This window comes from Leucoraja erinacea, unplaced genomic scaffold (assembly GCF_028641065.1).
Source record: "Leucoraja erinacea ecotype New England unplaced genomic scaffold, Leri_hhj_1 Leri_253S, whole genome shotgun sequence".
NCBI classification, from domain to species: domain Eukaryota; kingdom Metazoa; phylum Chordata; class Chondrichthyes; order Rajiformes; family Rajidae; genus Leucoraja; species Leucoraja erinaceus.
The window spans coordinates 137272-154458 of record NW_026576154.1 but is presented as its reverse complement, the minus strand read 5'-3'; the positions used below and the strand labels follow the sequence as shown (position 1 = coordinate 154458).

The following is a 17187-nucleotide window of genomic DNA, read 5'->3' as shown; positions in this document are numbered from 1 at the left end:
AAAAATTTTCCCAATGTTGGGCGAGTCCAGAACCAGGGGGCACACTTAGAATAAAGAGGAGGGCATTTAAGACTGAAGTGGGAAAAACTATTTCAACTAAGGGAGTTGTGAATTTGTGGAATTCCCTGCCACAGAGGGCAGTGGAGGCCAAATCACTGGATGGGTTTAAGAGAGAGTTAGAGAGAGCTCTAGCGGTTAGTGGAATCAAAAGATATGCGGGGAGGCAGGCACGGGTTATAGATTGGGGACGATCAGCCATGATAACAATGAATGGCGGTGCTGGCTAGAAGGGCCGAATGGCCTCCTACTGCACCTATTTTTTTATGTTTCTATGTTTCTATGAATAATGTCATGATATGAATGCTGATTTTTGGGGGAGAAAAACGAAACTGGATTGGGAGATGGGTTCCGTGAAGATGTCCATTGAAATCATACCAACATTAAATGAAATAACACGGTGTCGTTGACCATTCTTCTATTGGAAAGCATAAATTCTTTTTTTCAGTGAAAACTACACTAAGAGCTGATGTGACAGAGGGTCGGGCAACATGTTTGGAGAATGTGTATAGGTGACGTTTCGGATAGTGAACCTTCTTCAGACTCGCTTCGTGTTTGTTTTTTATTCGATCCTTAAATTATTCGCTTGTCTTCTCCCATGGTGCAGTCAATGGCTGTTGCGCAAGGTGTTTGTTCCGTGAGTGTCACTAATGACAATCAGCAGGTATGAGGTCATGCCGCTGGAGACCTATCGCTCTATATATCTCGGTGCCCACCAGAAGGCATCGCCACAGAGCTACAGCGATGACGGACAGACGGAGCCTCATGAGTTAATTGTGTCTTCCAGCAATGGGTTATCCATTGATCTATCGATTTGAAGATATATATAAACCTGCAATAGCGGCTGTCGCTGTTTTCGGTAATTTGGTTTGTCTCTGATTTTCATGTACGCGCATTAGCTGCGAGACATTCCGTGAACTCCGACGGTGCCGACGTTAAACAAACATTGTTTCTGTTTCAATAATTCACTTCTTTAATTTGGTAAGACATCCATTTTCCTACCGCAACTGCCGCAATGTGTACGTCATGCCCATTGTTTATCCTGGCCTGGATCACTGTCTGTACTGATTGCGTCGGCCAGAGGTTTGACCAGCGAGCAGGTATCAGCTAATCACACCCTGGTATGTTGACCAGGAGCTGAGAGAATGGCAGCTTGGGTTCCTCCCGTGGAGAGTCTGAAAAGAGTTAGTGAAATGACATGTGTTCCCAATCGGCCAAACCTGCTTAACTGAATATATAATCGATATATTTTCTGCACTCGTCGCTGCGTGAAGCGTAATCCAGTTTTAGACCGGTAATGCAGCAGCTCATGAGATAAAGCAAATGAATGTCACGAGGTGGGATCTGACTATGAAGATGTCACGTCTTCACTATGATGTAAACTCAGATGTTAATTCAGATGTAAATAGATGATGTCACGTAATTTTATATCAGTTAATGTTATGTATTTTGATATCTTCTCCTTCGGACGATCTGTAAATTCGAATGTATATCAGCAGATGTATCTGTACATGCTCGCCACCGTGCCACAACCAATACTGCCGGCATGGGCGGAAATCCTGGGGGGGGGGGGGGGGGGGGGGGGGGGGGTGCAACTCACCCATGTATCGTAATCCGGACTTTATCAGACGCTTTCTAAGGGCAGGACCGGCCCGTTCGCGGAGCCTTTCATTGCCCGGCGCGGCTGAAAATCAAACTGCTGCATTCAGGCGATCGAGGCTCCCGATGTTGAAGCCCCCGCCGTTCGATGAAAAGCCCCGCGAACGTGCCGATTCAAGCCCCATCATTCGTGGCGGACGGAGCAACCAGGTCAGCTTCCGATGTTACCACCCCCCCCCCCCATGTTTTAATAGCGATTTCCGTGCCCGACTGCTGGTGTCACACAGTTCCGGAGACGCAGGTTCAGTCTCGACCTTCCCGTGCTTTATTCGCAATGTTTCATCGTTCGTCCTCCAACTCCACGATAATCATGGCTGTGCTCATGGTTCCTCTCACATGCAATTGACCTGCCTATTAATGGTTTCTGTAACTACTGTACATGGGACAGTGTAGATGGATGCTACAATCTGGGGGACAGTTGATACGAATGTGGGCAGAATTAAAAGCTGTGAATGTAATATACATTGGTGTTTGATGAAGGTGCGTGGACACCGTTGTGCAAAGGCTGTAGTCTCTGAACTTTGTCTGGGCTAAAGGTAATTTGGTCAACCAAATTTGATGTTTGAAACCTTCCAATCAGAAAATGTCCCTCAGATACCTTTTGTGCGGGCCATATGTCTGTAATATCTCTTCTCTTCTTCGCAGTAAACTTGTTGGCGATTGTGATTCTCTGTCGAGGTAAATGCGGTCTCTCCAAATGCATCACTCTCTACCTGGTGGCCATGGCAGCGTCTGATCTCCTGGTCGGCATCACCGATCCGTTTCTGCGACAGACTATTTACATTCACTTCCCATATTCGTTATTCAACATTACTCCCGTGTGCGCGACTACCCTAGTCCTGGTCTTTACATCCACCGCGGTCTCTGTCTGGCTGACGGTCGCCTTCACCTTCGATCGGTTTGTGGCCATTTGTTGTGAAAAGCTGAAGACAAGATATTGCACTGAGAGAACGGCGGCTGTGGTTATCGGGACAGTGAGCGTGCTGGGCTGTTTAGAGAACGTCCCTCGATGTTTTACGATAGAACCTGGCTACGTGTTTGATAATCTTCCCTGGGAGTGCATCACCAAACCCACATACCAAACGTCGTCTGCATGGGTGGCATATGAAGTCATGCACCGCGTTCTAACCCCTTGTATCCCGTTCTTTCTGATTACTCTGCTCAATGTGCTGACGGTCAGGCGGATTGTAGCGGCCAGCAGAGTCCGCAGGGGGCTCCGGGGCAGCAGCAACGGAGAGAATGACAAGGACCCGGAGATGGAGAACCGCAGGAAATGCATTTTTTTACTCTTTAGTATCACGGGCACTTTCATACTGCTGTGGGCAACACAGGCCATATTAACCATCTTTACGGGTATTGCGAAGGTGGGATTTGACCACAACCCCACCGGTTATTATTACATCACAACAGTCACGGCGGGGTTCTTACAGCTGCTCAGTACCTGCACCAACACGTGTATTTACGTGGTGACCCAGAGTAAATTCAGGGCTGAGCTGATGAACGCGATTAAATTCCCAGTGAGTGCAATTCGTGCACTTGTACGTCCGTGACCTTCTGACTTGCACATCTCTGAAGATCATTCCTAGTCCGAGAACACTAATGCAATTATCAAGAAAGCTCAACAGCGCCACTACTTCCTGAGAAGATTACGGAAAGTCGGTTTGTCAAGGAAGGCTCTCTCTAACTTCTACAGGTGCACAGTAGAGAGCATGCTGACCGGTTGCATCGTGGCTTGGTTCGGCAACTTGAGCGCCCTGGAGAGGAAAAGACTACAAAAAGTAGTAAACACTGCCCAGTTCATCATCGGCTCTGACCTTCCTTCCATCGAGGGGATTTATCGCAGTCGCTGCCTCAAAAAGGCTGGCAGTATCATCAAAGACCCACACCATCCTGGCCACACACTCATCTCACTGCTACCATCAGGTAGAAGGTACAGGGGCCTGAAGACTGCAACAACCAGCTTCAGGAATAGCTACTTCCCCACAGCCATCAGGCTATTAAACCTAGCTCGGACAAAACTCTGAATATTAATAACCCATTTTCTGTTATTTGCACTTCATCAGTTTATTTATTCATGTGTGTATATATTTATATTACGGTATATGGACACACTTATCTGTTTTGTAGTAAATGCCTACTATGTTCTGTGTGCTGAAGCAAAGGAAGAATTTCATTGTCCTATACAGGGACACATGACAATAAACTCACCTGAATTTGAACTTGAATTTGAACAGCTTGCAATGCTCATTTGAACCGCCACTCGCAGAGCTCATAGAACGATACATCATTGAATCTGTCAATTTGGCTCAATTCGACTCTGCTAACCGAGATGCCCCGTCAACGCGAGTCCTATTTGCCCGCGATTCCCCGACATTCATTTTAACCTTTCCTACAAATGCACCCGTCCAACGGGCTTGCCCCCTCCTATATCAAAAATCTTCTAACCCATCATTCTACCTCCAGGTCCCTCAGGTCGGCCGACTTGGCGCTACTGACCATCCCGCGGTCTGGGTTTAAGCACAGGGGGTGGCCGCGCCTTTACGGTTGCAGCACCTAGACTGTGGAACAGCATCCCGCTCCTCATCAGAAGTGCCCCCTCCGTCGACTTCTTTAAATCGAGGCTCAAAACCTATTTCTACTCCCTAGCTTTTTGAGGCCCTCTGAGAGGGCGCTGTAAACAATTTATGTATGTATTGTTAAGTATGTACCATTGTGTGTAGCACATTAGTATCGGCACTGCTATACAGTATTTTGTTCAACGTGAGTTGTTTTTAAATGTGATATACAAATAAAGTTGCCAGACCGACCGACTGACTAACTGATCTTTTAAATATCGCGACTGTTTCACTACAGCACGTCTGCAGGATGCGGGATTTAACATGATAAGTGAGGGGAATCCTCGCCGTTAGTGGGATAACATGATCCGAGGACATGGTCCAAACCGGGGTGCGGGTCTGGGGGCTGTAAACTTGCGGATCATCGACTTGTTCCATGGCGACTCCATAAATTAATCCACTGTGGATATGAGCTAATTAGAAGCACATCACCCGGACGATTTTTTTGGAATTTCGTTTTAAATGGGAAGTCGCGAAAGAATTTAAAACCGGATGGTGTTCTGTACCTTAGTGACATTCTGAACTGCTGAGTGTCATTGGCTCGCAGGCAACACGACATGGCAACAAACAGAAGCTCAGGAACGAATCAAAGTAAATAGCCGTGTGCACCGTCATTTGAATGTTCACCGTCGAAATTGACAGACACTGTTTTGGGTTTGTCTACGCTTTCTTCTTATCGAATCAATACACAAGATTAGAAGTCGTTCCGCCAGAATGGAACACACCTCTCGGCATCTGCACAATGTTGTCTGTCTTGTCGCTTCTTGTGCGTGGTGGTGGAAAGATTGGTGGAAACAGGGCCGTGATGTGAACGCTCTTTCCTTGATCTCTTGTTTCCGCCAAGAGAGAGCGACAGGAGAAGCACGATCCCCTGTCCCACTGTACGAGGAAATTCAAGAGTTCTCCCGAGTTTTCCCCTGATTTGAACTCCGAGAATGTCCGTAGCGGTCTGCACTTGGTCTAGTTAACATAAAACTCTGTGCCTGCCGCCTGCCGTCCGTCCGGCTGTCTTTCTGCCTTTTAACCATATAACAATTACAGCACGGAAACAGGCCATCTCGGCCCTAAAAGTCCGTGCCGAACAATTTTTTTTTCCCCTTAGTCCCACCTGCCTGCACTCATACCATAGCCCTCCATTCCCTTCTCATCCATATGCCTATCCAATTTATTTTTAAATGATACCAATGAACCTGCCTCCACCACTTCCACTGGAAGCTCATTCCACACCGCTACCACTCTCTGAGTAAAGAAGCTTTTGATTCCTTCCCATCGTGTGATGTCACAATGCCCAATGCTCGCAGATGTCCAATCACAATGCCCAATGCTCGCAGATGTCCAATCGGAATGGACCTATTTACATGTACGGCTGCCGGCTCCATTTCTTCCTTTGATTCACTGCAACTCCGAAACCAGACGCAGAATCGCCGACATCTTTTCCATTTCGGTAGAGATTTCACTTTTCTTTCTAAGTATCCGCTCCACATTACATTTCGTCGTGTTGAAGTACACGTTTTAATCAAATCCTCATCCCCCCCCCCCAATATTTCAAAAATAAACTGGCTTCTCACCCATAGAAGCAGCACCAGCCCCAACCCCTCGTGAACGTTCCATCGTGTCATGTCACAATGCCCAATGCTCAAAGACATTCTTGCCATAGAGGGCGTACAGAGAAGGTTCACCAGACTGATTCCTGGGATGTCAGGACTTTCATATGAATAAATACTGGATAGACTCGGCTCCCTATAGCACACAAAAAAGCTGGAGAAACTCAGCGAAGGAAATAGGCAACGTGTCGGGCCGAAACCCTTCTTCATAGTCTGAGTAATGCCCGGCTAGCTCAGTCGGTAGAGCATGAGACTCTTAATCTCAGGGTCGTGGGTTCGAGCCCCACGTTGGGCGACACTTTATTTAACCATTGTCAATAGCAAACATATGTCTATCCAGCGAATAGTTCAGGAATTCTCTGCATTTTGGGGGAATCTAAGGATTTTATACCTTTCAAACCCTTTGGTTATATTTATTGGAGACAATTAACTGCAAGATGTGTTTTCTTTATCGTGAAATAAAACCACAATGGCTGAGAGGGCCCAACCCCCGCCAATGCCAGAGTGACGCCCAGCGCAAATTGGAGGAACAGCACATCATATTTCGCCTACATCTGGTGACCTCCATGGTTACTTCCCACCAGTGTATCAGGGTCAGAGGGGCCTCACGGTTCTCCAAGCCGGGATGTCACGATGCAGCTCTCTCTGACTTTTGTCAATCTGCATTTGGAGTCTTGCATTCAATTCTGTTCTTCCTATTACAGGAAGGGTGTGGGGGCTTTGGAGACGGTGCAGAAGAGGTTTAACAGAATGAAAACCTGTCTGCCATGCATGGGATAGGGGCAGTAGCTACAAAGTGAGGCTTGACAGACTGGAATTGGTTTCTCTGGTTCATCAGAAATTGAGGGCAGAGGTATATAACGTGTTGAGAGATATAGATAGGATAGACACTGGGAATCTTTATCCCAAGGTGGAAATCTCAATCGAGGCCATAGTTTTAACGTGAGAGCGATAACGTTTAAAGGAGATGTGTGGGATGGAGAGAGCTGGGTGTCTGGAATGCGCTGCTAGGAGTGGTGGTGGAAGCAGATACGATAGTGGCATTCAAGAATATTTCAAATATGCACTGTATAAAATGGGAATGGGGTGGGGATGGGGGGAAGGGAGAGATCACAGATAGGCAAGTAGATTAGATTATAAATGATAGACGCAGAAAAGCTGGAATAACTCAGTGGGACAGGCAGCATCTCTGGAGAGAGGAATGGGTGACGTTTCAGATTCAACTTTAATTGGCTTTGTCAGTGTGCAACACGGAGACAACGAAATGCAGTTTAGCGTCTCCATGGAAGCGCGACATAGAATATGATTTCAATAAATAAATCTGTTTACATGTACACAGACATAGTGTATTTTCCTGTGGGAGGAGTGTCCGCGGGGGGGGGGGGGGGGGGGTTGTCAGTCACCGAAGTACATTGTTGAGTAGTGTTACAGCCGCAGGGAAGACGCTGTTCCTGGACATAACGGAGAGACCTGTAGCGCCTCCCGGATGGTAGGAGGGTAAACAGTCCATGGTTGGGGTGAGAGCAGTCCTTGGCGATGCTGAGCGCCCTCCGCAGACAACGCTTGCTTTGGACAGATTCAATGGTGGGGAGCGAGGAACCGGTGATGCGTTGGGCAATTTTCACCATCCTCTGTAGTGCTTTCCGGTCGGAGACAAAGCAGTTGCTATATCATACTGTGATACAGTTGGTAAGGATGCCCTCGATGGTGATTCAGTCTCCTCAGGAAGAAGAGACGCTGGTGAGCCTTCTTGACCAGAGTTGAGGTATTGTGGGTCCAAGAGAGGTCATCGGAGATGTTGACCCCCAGGGACCTGAAGCTGGAAACACGTTCCACCTTCGTCCCGTTGATGTGGATGGGGGTGTGCGTGCCGCCCCTAGACTTCCTGAAGTCTACAATGAGCTCCTTGGTCTTCTTGGCGTTAAGGGCGAGGTTGTTGTCAGCGCACCATGCTGCTAGGAGCTGGACCTCCTCCCTATTGGCCGACTCATCGCTGTTGCTGATGAGCCCAATCACCGTTGTATCATCTGCATACTTGGTGATGGTGTTAGTACCATGTACAGGTGTGCAGTCATAGGTGAAGAGAGAGTAGAGGAGGGGGCTCAGCACACAGTCCTATGGAACGCCGGTGTTCAGGGTGAGGGTTGAAGAGGTGTGCTTGTCTAACCTAACAGACTGGGGTCTGTTGGTTAGAAACTCCAGTATCCAGTTGCAGAGGGAGAGGTCGATGCCCAGGTTACCGAGTTTGGTAATCAGTTTAGAGGGTATAATGGTGTTGAATGCTGAGCTGTAATTGATGAACAGCATTCTTACGTAAGTTGTCGAGGTGGGAGAGGGCGGAGTGAAGTGCCATTGAGATGGCATCCTCGTACTATTCTTGCGGTAGGCAAACTGATAGGGATCCAGTGTGGGGGGTTGGCAGCCTTTGAGGTGTGCCAGGACCAGCCTCTCGAAGCACTTGGTGATTACGGGGGTAAGTGCAACTGGGCGGAAGTCGTTGAGGATTGCCGCAGTGAAGTGTTTTGGCACCGGCACGATGGAGGTGGATTTAAGGCACATGGGGACAACTGCTTGGGCAAGTGACAGGTTGAAGATGTCAGTCCAGACGTCTGTCAGCTGCGCAGCACAGGCCCTGAGGACGCGCCCGGGGATGCCGTCAGGGCCAGCAGCCTTACGTGCATTAGTCCTACTCAGTGCCACGTACACGTCGTAGGTGGTGAGTGTGAGGGGTTGGTGATCAGCAGGTAGCACAGCCTTGATGGCTGTCTCTAGATTGTCCCTGTCGAAGCGGCCATAGAAGTGATTAAGCTCCTCAAGGAAGGAAGGAGGCGTCGCTGGATGTGGGGGTGGTGTTGGAGGGTCTATAGTCCGTGATGGCCTGGATGCCTTGCCACATGCGTCGGGGGTCGGAGTTGTTGTTGAAGTGCTCCTCAATCCTGAGCTTATGGCAGTGCTTGGCCTTCTTGATGCCTCGCTTCAGGTTAGCCCTGGATGAACTGTAGGCTCGAGCATCGCCTGACCTGAAAGCGGTGTCCCGTGCTTTCAGCAGTAGCTTGACCTCGCTGTTCATCCATGGCTTCTGATTCGGGAATATGGTCACCGTTTGAGGGAGGTGACACTATTGATGGTGCAGTTTATAAAGTCCAGAACAGAGGATGTGTAGGAATCAATGTCCGTGTGGGAGTCAAGGGTGGCCTGGGCTGCAAACGCCTTCCAGTCAGTGTTTCCAAAACACTGCTGAAGTGTGGGGTCCACTTCCTCTGACCAGATTTAACTGTCCTCAGTGGATTTAACCCGTCTGATGAGTTGGGATTACTTAGGGAGCAGGAACAATGAGAGGTGATCAGACTGACCAAGGTGGGGGAGGGGGACGGCTTTGTAAGCTTCAGCCATGTTAGTGTAGACTTTGTCCAGTGTCTTGTCTACTCTAGTGGGGAAGGATACATGTTGGTGGAATTTGGGGAGTACAGTTGGAGTGATTGAAGTCACCCGCAACAATGAAGGCTGCCTCGGGGTTGTGCGTCTGTTGTTTGCTAATGGCAGTATGCAGCTCTTTCATTGCAAGCTTGGCATTAGCATCAGGGGGGATATAGGCTGCAGTCACAACAGTGGAGGTGAACTCTCTGGGCAGATAGAACGGTCTGCATCTAACCAAGAGGAACTCAAGGTTAGCTGAGCAGTGACTCTCGATGATGGTGAAGTCCGTGCACCATGCTTTATTTACATAAATGCACAGGCCCCCACCTCTGGTCTTACCGGAGTCTGTTGTCCTGTCCGCTCGGAGTAAATGACGCCCCGTTAGCAGGAAGCGCTATCAGGAACGTCGACGTTGAGCCAAGTTTCCGTGAAGATCAGGATGTTGCAGTCTTTGATCCAGTTGTGGGAGGTGATCCTTAGCCGGAGTTCGTCCAGTTTGTTTGCCAGTGAGCGCACGTTGGCGAGGAAAAGGCTAGGAATCGCTAGCCTGTGTGGGGCTAGCTCTAACCTGGCCTTTAACCCACCTCTGCGTCCCCGGCGGTGCTTTCGTACGCGTCGCCGTCGGTTGGTGCGTTTCGGGTTGACACACTTCTTCAGAGTAGATAAGATTAATTTGGAATTATGGTAGACGCTGATAATGTGGGCCGGAGGGCCTGTTTATGAGCTCCTGTAATGTATGTATTATGTTAATTCGGAATATTCAAATAACCGATCAATTTATAAATCAAAACGTGTAAAATACATCATGGTTACTTCGCACTATCAGGGTCAGAGCGGCCTCACGGTTCTCCAAGCCGGGATGTCACGATGCAGCTCTCTCTGGCTTTTGTCAATCTGTATTTGGAGTTTTGCATTCAATTCTGTTCTTCCTATTACAGGAAGGGTGTGGGGCTTTGGAGAGAATGCAGAAGAGGTTTAACAGTAACCATGATGTATAAGAACGACGAAAACCTGCTCCCCGTCGGAGAATTGAACCCCGGTCTCCCGCGACAGGCGGGGATACCAACCACTATACTAACGAGGAAGAACAGTGCAATATACATTGTTAAACAGTATAATGTACGTAAGTGGAAGGGTAGGAGGCAAAGGATTAATTGAAGCGAATCGAAGAGGAAAGAGGGGACAAGTGTTGTAAGTTGGTTAGTTACATAACGTTGCAGAATTTCATATTAATGGCCCTAGATTTTCTCTTACCAAAAACCTGCAACTTTCAGACATTCACTTCCCACTCTTTGACTTGTGCTTCTTCCGCGATCCGGTCACTTATTCAAGTACATGCTTGTGTTGAAATATTTCATAAAGAGGCGCTTTCATTTTCTAAACGCATGTAACCGGAACTGCGAGTCGTAGTCTGTATTTGCTGTCACAAGCAGCAGCGGGACTGTGCTCGAGTCACAGAGTCACACTGCACTGGAGACGGTTCCGTTCCCCACTCGCCGATGGAATAGTGTGGCCTGCCTTCTGTCTGGTTTATACCGAGTGCCGAAGATAGACACAACAAGCTGGAGTGATAGATCAGCCGTGATTGAACGGCGGAGTAGGCGTGATGGGCCGAACGGCCTGATTCTACTTCTATCACATGACCAGAACGCAGCTTCATGCAGCAGAGAATATTATGAATTAATTGGTCAACGGCCGAGCACAACGTGGAGCATGACGTCACCCACGGATTCTCCAATAAAACTCATAAAATGTTGCAATGAAGTGAAGCGTTTTGTTGAAATAGGAATTTCCCCGAATGAAACCAAATAAACGCTGTGCACGCGTGTGAACGGACGGTATTTTCTCAAAAGTATCCATTAATAGAATAGCAGAGGATGGTTTCGATCCATCGACCTCTGGGTTATGGGCCCAGCACGCTTCCGCTGCGCCACTCTGCTCTGACAGAAACATTCTTAGCGCCTGTGCTCTTTTTTGCTAATTTCGTTGTTTTCATCACTTACCTCACGCCGTTTGTCGGCTTTGCTTTCTTTCCTCGCGTACCCACTTCTGTCTTCCATTTTTTCTCCATCTTACTTTCTATATTTCTTACTCTCTGCCCCATCCCGTTCTTATAACTGTGCTGTCTGTCCCGCTCGGATACACCGTTCCAGGGGTTTACGCAATGAATTTTAAATTATTTAAATTATTTAAATTACCCTATTCCCGCAGCCCTGTTGCTGAGTATTCTGTTTATCTTGCTCTGTGTCTCTCCCACATTCATTCGGGCCGATCTTCCGATCACACTTCAATGTAAAAGCAGCGGCCACCGACTGAGGTGCAGCCGAGGATTCACCCACACCCGGCTGTTTATTTTGTCCAATCCCCAGATCCCATTAATTCCCCAATCCCTTCAATGCGATTAACTGAATATCAGATTCCTTCAGTGTTGAAGGGCCAGCAGATCACATTGACTCTTTGCGGAACTTATCCAGTGGATAATACAATTCTATGTATTTGTATTCGGAAATGATTTAAAAAATGTTCAGCAGCGGGATTACCACATCTGACGAACGGTGCGTTATATAAAATAGGCGCAGATTTAGGTGAACGACTATGCCCGGATTCATGAGTTTCCTTCAGCAGTGTAAAGTAGCCGAAATAGCTCCGTTGGGAGAGCGTTAGACTGAAGATCTAAAGGTCCCTGGTTCAATCCCGGGTTTCGGCAATGGTGTATCATACTTTAAAATTTAAATCAGCGTTTATAGATGTATGATTTATTTCAACGCTTTTGTTCGTGACGCAGCCGACAGGGCCGCTCAATCAAGGTTCAACGTTAACCTCCGGTGTTCTTTGACGGTCTTTCTGCCTGCAAGTGACATTGAATTTCCAGCATGCACCCAGGTTTGCACTCAAATACTTTGTTTAAGAAGGAACTGCAGATGCTGGAAAATCGAAGCTTAATCGAAGTCTGAAGTAAGGTATCGGCTCGAAACGTTGCCTATTTCCTTCGCTCCATAGGTGCTGCTGCACCCGCTGAGATTCTCCAGCATTGTTGTGTACCTTCCACTCAAATACCACAGACATGCTGTTGGAAAATAAATTGTCCATGTAGCTCACCCTTCAGAACGGGGCTGTTTCGTTCATGGTACACGGCGGGATGTAGCTCAGCTGCAAACATAGGAGAGGAATGGACGATAACATTTAAACGGAGAAAGGGTGAGATGTTGCGCTTGGGCCGAACGACAGTTTGATTAACGTCTCGCTTGTGATTATCTTCTACACCCGCAGACAAACTTTCTTACCAGAGCTAGATCCTTGATGGATTGAGAGGATGATTCGCGTAGTATTTGACATTCAAATACTCAGAGCAATGCCCGGCTAGCTCAGTCGGTAGAGCATGAGACTCTTAATCTCAGGGTCGTGGGTTCGAGCCCCACGTTGGGCGACACTTTCTTTAACCGTTATTAACAGCAAACATATGTCTAGCCAGCGAATAGTTCAGGAAAACTCTGCATTTTGGGGGATCTAAGGCTTTTATGCATTTCAAACCCTTCGGTTACATTTATTTGAGACAATGAACTGCAAGATGTGTTTTCATTATCGTGAAATAAAACGATAATGGCTGAGAGCGCCCAACCTACCAACCTCATCTCCCGGCGGTTCACCACTTCAACTCCCTCTCCCATTCCGAATCCGACCTTTCTGTAATGGGCCTCCGCCACAGCCAGAGTGACGCCCAGCGCAAATTGGAAGAACAGCACATCGTATTTCGCTTCTACATCTGGTGACCTCATTGGTTACTTCCCACCCGTGTATCAAGGTCAGAAGGACCTCACGGTTCTCCAAGCCTGGATGTCACGATGCAGCTCTCTCTGACTTTTGTCAAGTTGCATTTGAAGTCTTGCATTCAATTCTGTTCTCCCTATTACAGGAAGGGTGTGGGGGCTTTAGAGAGGGTGCAGAAGAGGTTTAACAGAATGAAAACCTGTCTGCCATGCATGGGATAGGGGCCAGTAGCTACAAAGTGAGGCTTGACAGACTGGAATTGTTTTCTCTGGTTCATCAGAAATGGAGGGCAGAGGTATATAACGTTAGGAGAGATATAGATAGGATGGACACTGAAAATCTTTATCCCAGGGTGGAAAGCTCAATCACTTGAGCCCATAGCTTTAACGTGAGAGCGGTAAAGTTTAAAGTAGATGTGTGGGATGAGGAGAGCTGGGTGCCTGGAATGCGCTGCTAGGCGTGGCGGTGGAAGCAGATACGATAGAGACCACAGCTGGCAAGTCGATTAGAATAAAGATGATAGACACGAAAAGCTGGAGTAACTCAGTGGGACAGGCAGCATCTCTAGAGAGAAGGGATGGATGACGTTTGGGGTTGACACCCTTCTTCAGAGTAGATTAGATTAATTTGGAATTATGTTAGACCCTGATAGTGTGGGCTGAAGGGCCTGTTTCTGAGCTCCTGTACTGCATGTATTGTGTTAATTCGGAATATTCAGTAAACCGATCAATTCAGCAACAAATGTTTTGTTTATTTATAATTTATTAATTAAAACACATCTTGGATTTCCAGTTAAACTTAGAACGACGAAAACCTTCTCCCTGTCGGGGTATTGAACCCCGTGACAGGCGGGATACTAACCACCATACTAACGTGGAAGCACCGTGTAATATTCATTGTGAAGCAGTATAATGTACGTGGCTGAAAGGGTAGGGGGGGGAGGAATTGAAGCGAGTCGAAGCGGAAAGTGGGGAAAGTGTTATTTGTGGGTTAGTTACACAAGGTTGCAGAATTTCACCAAAACCCTGCAATGTTCAGACATTCCCTTCCCACTCTTTGACTTGTGCTTCATCCGCGATCCGGTCACTTATTCAAGTACATGCTCGTGTTAAATTATTTAATAAAGAGGCGCTTTCATTTTCTAAACGCATGTAACCGGAACTGCGAGTCGTATTCTGTATTTGCTGTCGCAAGCAGCAGCGGGACTGGCCTCGAGTCACGGAGTCACACAGCACTGGAGACGGTTCCGTTCCCCACTCGCCGATGGAATATTGTGGCCTGCCTTCCGTCTGGTTTACAACGAATGCCGAAGATAGACACAAAAAGCTGGAGTAATTCAGCGGGACAGACAGCATCTCTGGAGAGAAGGAATGGGTGACTGAATGGGGAAATCTGAAGAAGTGTCTCGACCCGAAGCGTCGTCCATTCCTTCTATGCAGAGATTCTACCCAGAGATACCGCCTGGCCCTCTGATTTACTGCAGCTTTTTGTGTCTATCTTCGGTTTCAACCGGCATCTATAATTCCTTCTTACACCCAGTGCCGTCAGCTACCTGTCTATTTCCCCGTGGACTCTCTCTCCTCACTTTCCCTCCACTCCGACATACACCTCCTCCAGACCAAAAACCCTTCGGCCCACTATTTCCATGCCGACCAGATATTGCTCATCTACTCGCATCCCATTTCCCACCACCTGTCCCGTAGACTACTACCCTTCAGTGATTATCAGAGATATCCCCCTTGTTCTACCCATTCCCCGCTCCCCCACTCTCTCTGCTACTGAACATGAACGTGACTATCTCTGTATCAAAGTTGCAATGAAGAGCACAGGAGCTTACCCATTGGCTCCACCATTTCCTGTTCTATACCACGGGGATATGTTAGGAGGAGAATAATAATAATAATAATAATAATAATAATAATAATAATAATAATAATAATAATAATAATAATAATAATAATAATAATAATAATAATAATAATAATATATTTTTATTGTCATTACAAATCAGTGTAACGAGATGTGGTATGCAGCTTCCAACCGATGTCAAAAAATAAAAAATAAATAAACTGTGCGACGTGACCCATCTGAGAGAGACAGGTGGGGTGGGGGGGGGTGGGGGGTGGGGGTGGGGGGGGGGGCACTCAGCAGGGCCGGTTCAGAGCCGCTACAGCTCTCGGAATGAAGCTGTTTCTGAGTCTGGAGATTCTGCGGTAGAAGGCCTTGTCACGTCTGCCGGAGGGAAGTAGTTCGAACATTCCATTACAAGGGTGCGAGAAGTCTTTATGGATGCTGACGGCCTTCCTGAGGCACCGTGTGTGATAGATATCCACCAAGGCTGGTAGCTGTGTCCTAATAATCATCTGCGCTCTGTGGACGACGCGCTGAAGAGCTCCCCTCTCTGCCTCCGTGCGGCTGAGATACCAGACAGAGATGCCATACGAGAATATGCTCTCTGTGGTGCAGCGGTGGAAGGTTGTCAGCAGGTGTTGGGGCAGACCAGTCTTTTTTAATGTCCTCAGGAAGAACAGTCGTTGCTGTGCCTTCTTGACCAGCGCAGCGGTGTTGGTGGACCATGTGAGGTCCTCTGAAATGTGAGTGCCCAGAAACTTAAAGCTGGACACTCTCGCCACACTTTCCCCGTAGATGGAGATTGGGGCGTATTCTCCATTATGGGACCTCCTGAAGTCAATAATCAGCTCTTTGGTCTTGGAGGTGTTTAGTGACAAGTTGTTACGTGCACACCAGTCCGCCAGGTTCTGCAACTCCGCTCTGTATTTTGTTTCATCACCGTTGGTGATCAGCCCAATCATTGTTGTGTCGTCTGCAAACTTCACGATGGTGTTGGCGTCGAATGCAGGAACACAGTCGTGAGTGAAGAGGGAGAAGAGCATGGGGCTTAGTATACAGCCCTGTGGTGTGACGGTGCTCAGGGTGATAGTGGAGGACAGGTGCGGGCCCAGTCTCACTGCCTGCGGTCGCTCCGTCAGAAAGTTCAGGATCCAATCGCATATCGGTGAGCTGAGACCTAGCTGGTGCAGTTTGGTGGTGAGCTTGGTGGGGATGAGCTATTGAATGCAGAGCTATAATCAATGAAGAGAATCCTTGCGTACGTGCCCTGTCTATCCAGGAGAGTCAGGAAAGCAGGAGAATGGGGTTAGGAGGGAGAGATCGACCAGCCGTGATTGAATGGCGGAGTTGACTTGATGGGCCGAATGGCCTGATTCTACTCCTATCACGTATGACCAGAACGCAGCTTCATGCAGCAAAGAATATTATGAATTAGTTCGTCAACGGCCAAGCACAACGGGGACCATGACGTCACCCACGAATTCTCCAATAAAACTCATAAAATGATGCAATGAAGCGAAGCCTTTTGTTGAAATAGGAATTTTCCCGAATTAAACGAAATAAACGCTGTGCACGCGTGTGAACGGACGGTATTTTCTCAAAAGTATCCATTGATAGAATAGCAGAGGATGGTTTCGATCCATCGACCTCTGGGTTATGGGCCCAGCACGCTTCCGCTGCGCCACTCTGCTCTGACAGAAACGTTCTTAGCGTGTGTGCTCCTTTTTGCAGATTTCGTTCTTTTCATCGCTTACCTCACGCCGTTTGTCGGCTTTGCTTTCTTTTCTCCCGTTCCCACTTCTATCTTCCATTTTTTCTCCATCTTACTTTCTTTATTTCTTACGCACTGCCCCATCCCGTTGTTATAACTGTGCTGTCTGTCCCGCTCGGATACACCGTTCCAGAGGTTTTCGCAATTAATTTTAAATGATCTAAATTACCCTATTCCTGCAGCCCTGTTGCTGAATATTCAGTTTATCTTGCTCTGTGTCTCTCCCACATTCATTCGGGCCGATCTTCCGATCACACTTCAATGTAAAAGCAGCGGGCACCGACTGAGCTGCAGCCGAGGATTCACCCACACCAGGCTGTTTATTTTGTCCGATCCCCAGATCCCATTCATTTCCCAACCCCGTCAATGCGATTAACTGAATATCAGATTCCTTCATTGTTGAAGGGCCAGCAGATCACATTGATTCTTTGCGGAACTTATCCGG

The 17187-nt window shown here is 47.7% G+C and overlaps 5 non-coding genes across 5 annotated transcripts; 3 read left to right on the top strand and 2 right to left on the bottom strand.

Moving 5' to 3' along the window:
* The first annotated feature begins 6157 nt into the window (after positions 1-6157).
* On the top strand, positions 6158-6230 carry trnak-cuu (transfer RNA lysine (anticodon CUU)). Its single transcript has one exon. It is a non-coding gene; the product is annotated as a tRNA-Lys (tRNA).
* A 4990-nt stretch (positions 6231-11220) lies between these two features.
* trnam-cau (transfer RNA methionine (anticodon CAU)) lies at positions 11221-11292 on the bottom strand. The gene has a single exon. It is a non-coding gene; the product is annotated as a tRNA-Met (tRNA).
* A 694-nt stretch (positions 11293-11986) lies between these two features.
* Positions 11987-12059, top strand: trnaf-gaa (transfer RNA phenylalanine (anticodon GAA)). Its single transcript has one exon. It is a non-coding gene; the product is annotated as a tRNA-Phe (tRNA).
* Positions 12060-12706: 647 nt separating this feature from the next.
* trnak-cuu (transfer RNA lysine (anticodon CUU)) lies at positions 12707-12779 on the top strand. Its single transcript has one exon. It is a non-coding gene; the product is annotated as a tRNA-Lys (tRNA).
* A 3811-nt stretch (positions 12780-16590) lies between these two features.
* Positions 16591-16662, bottom strand: trnam-cau (transfer RNA methionine (anticodon CAU)). Its single transcript has one exon. It is a non-coding gene; the product is annotated as a tRNA-Met (tRNA).
* Positions 16663-17187: the final 525 nt, after the last annotated feature.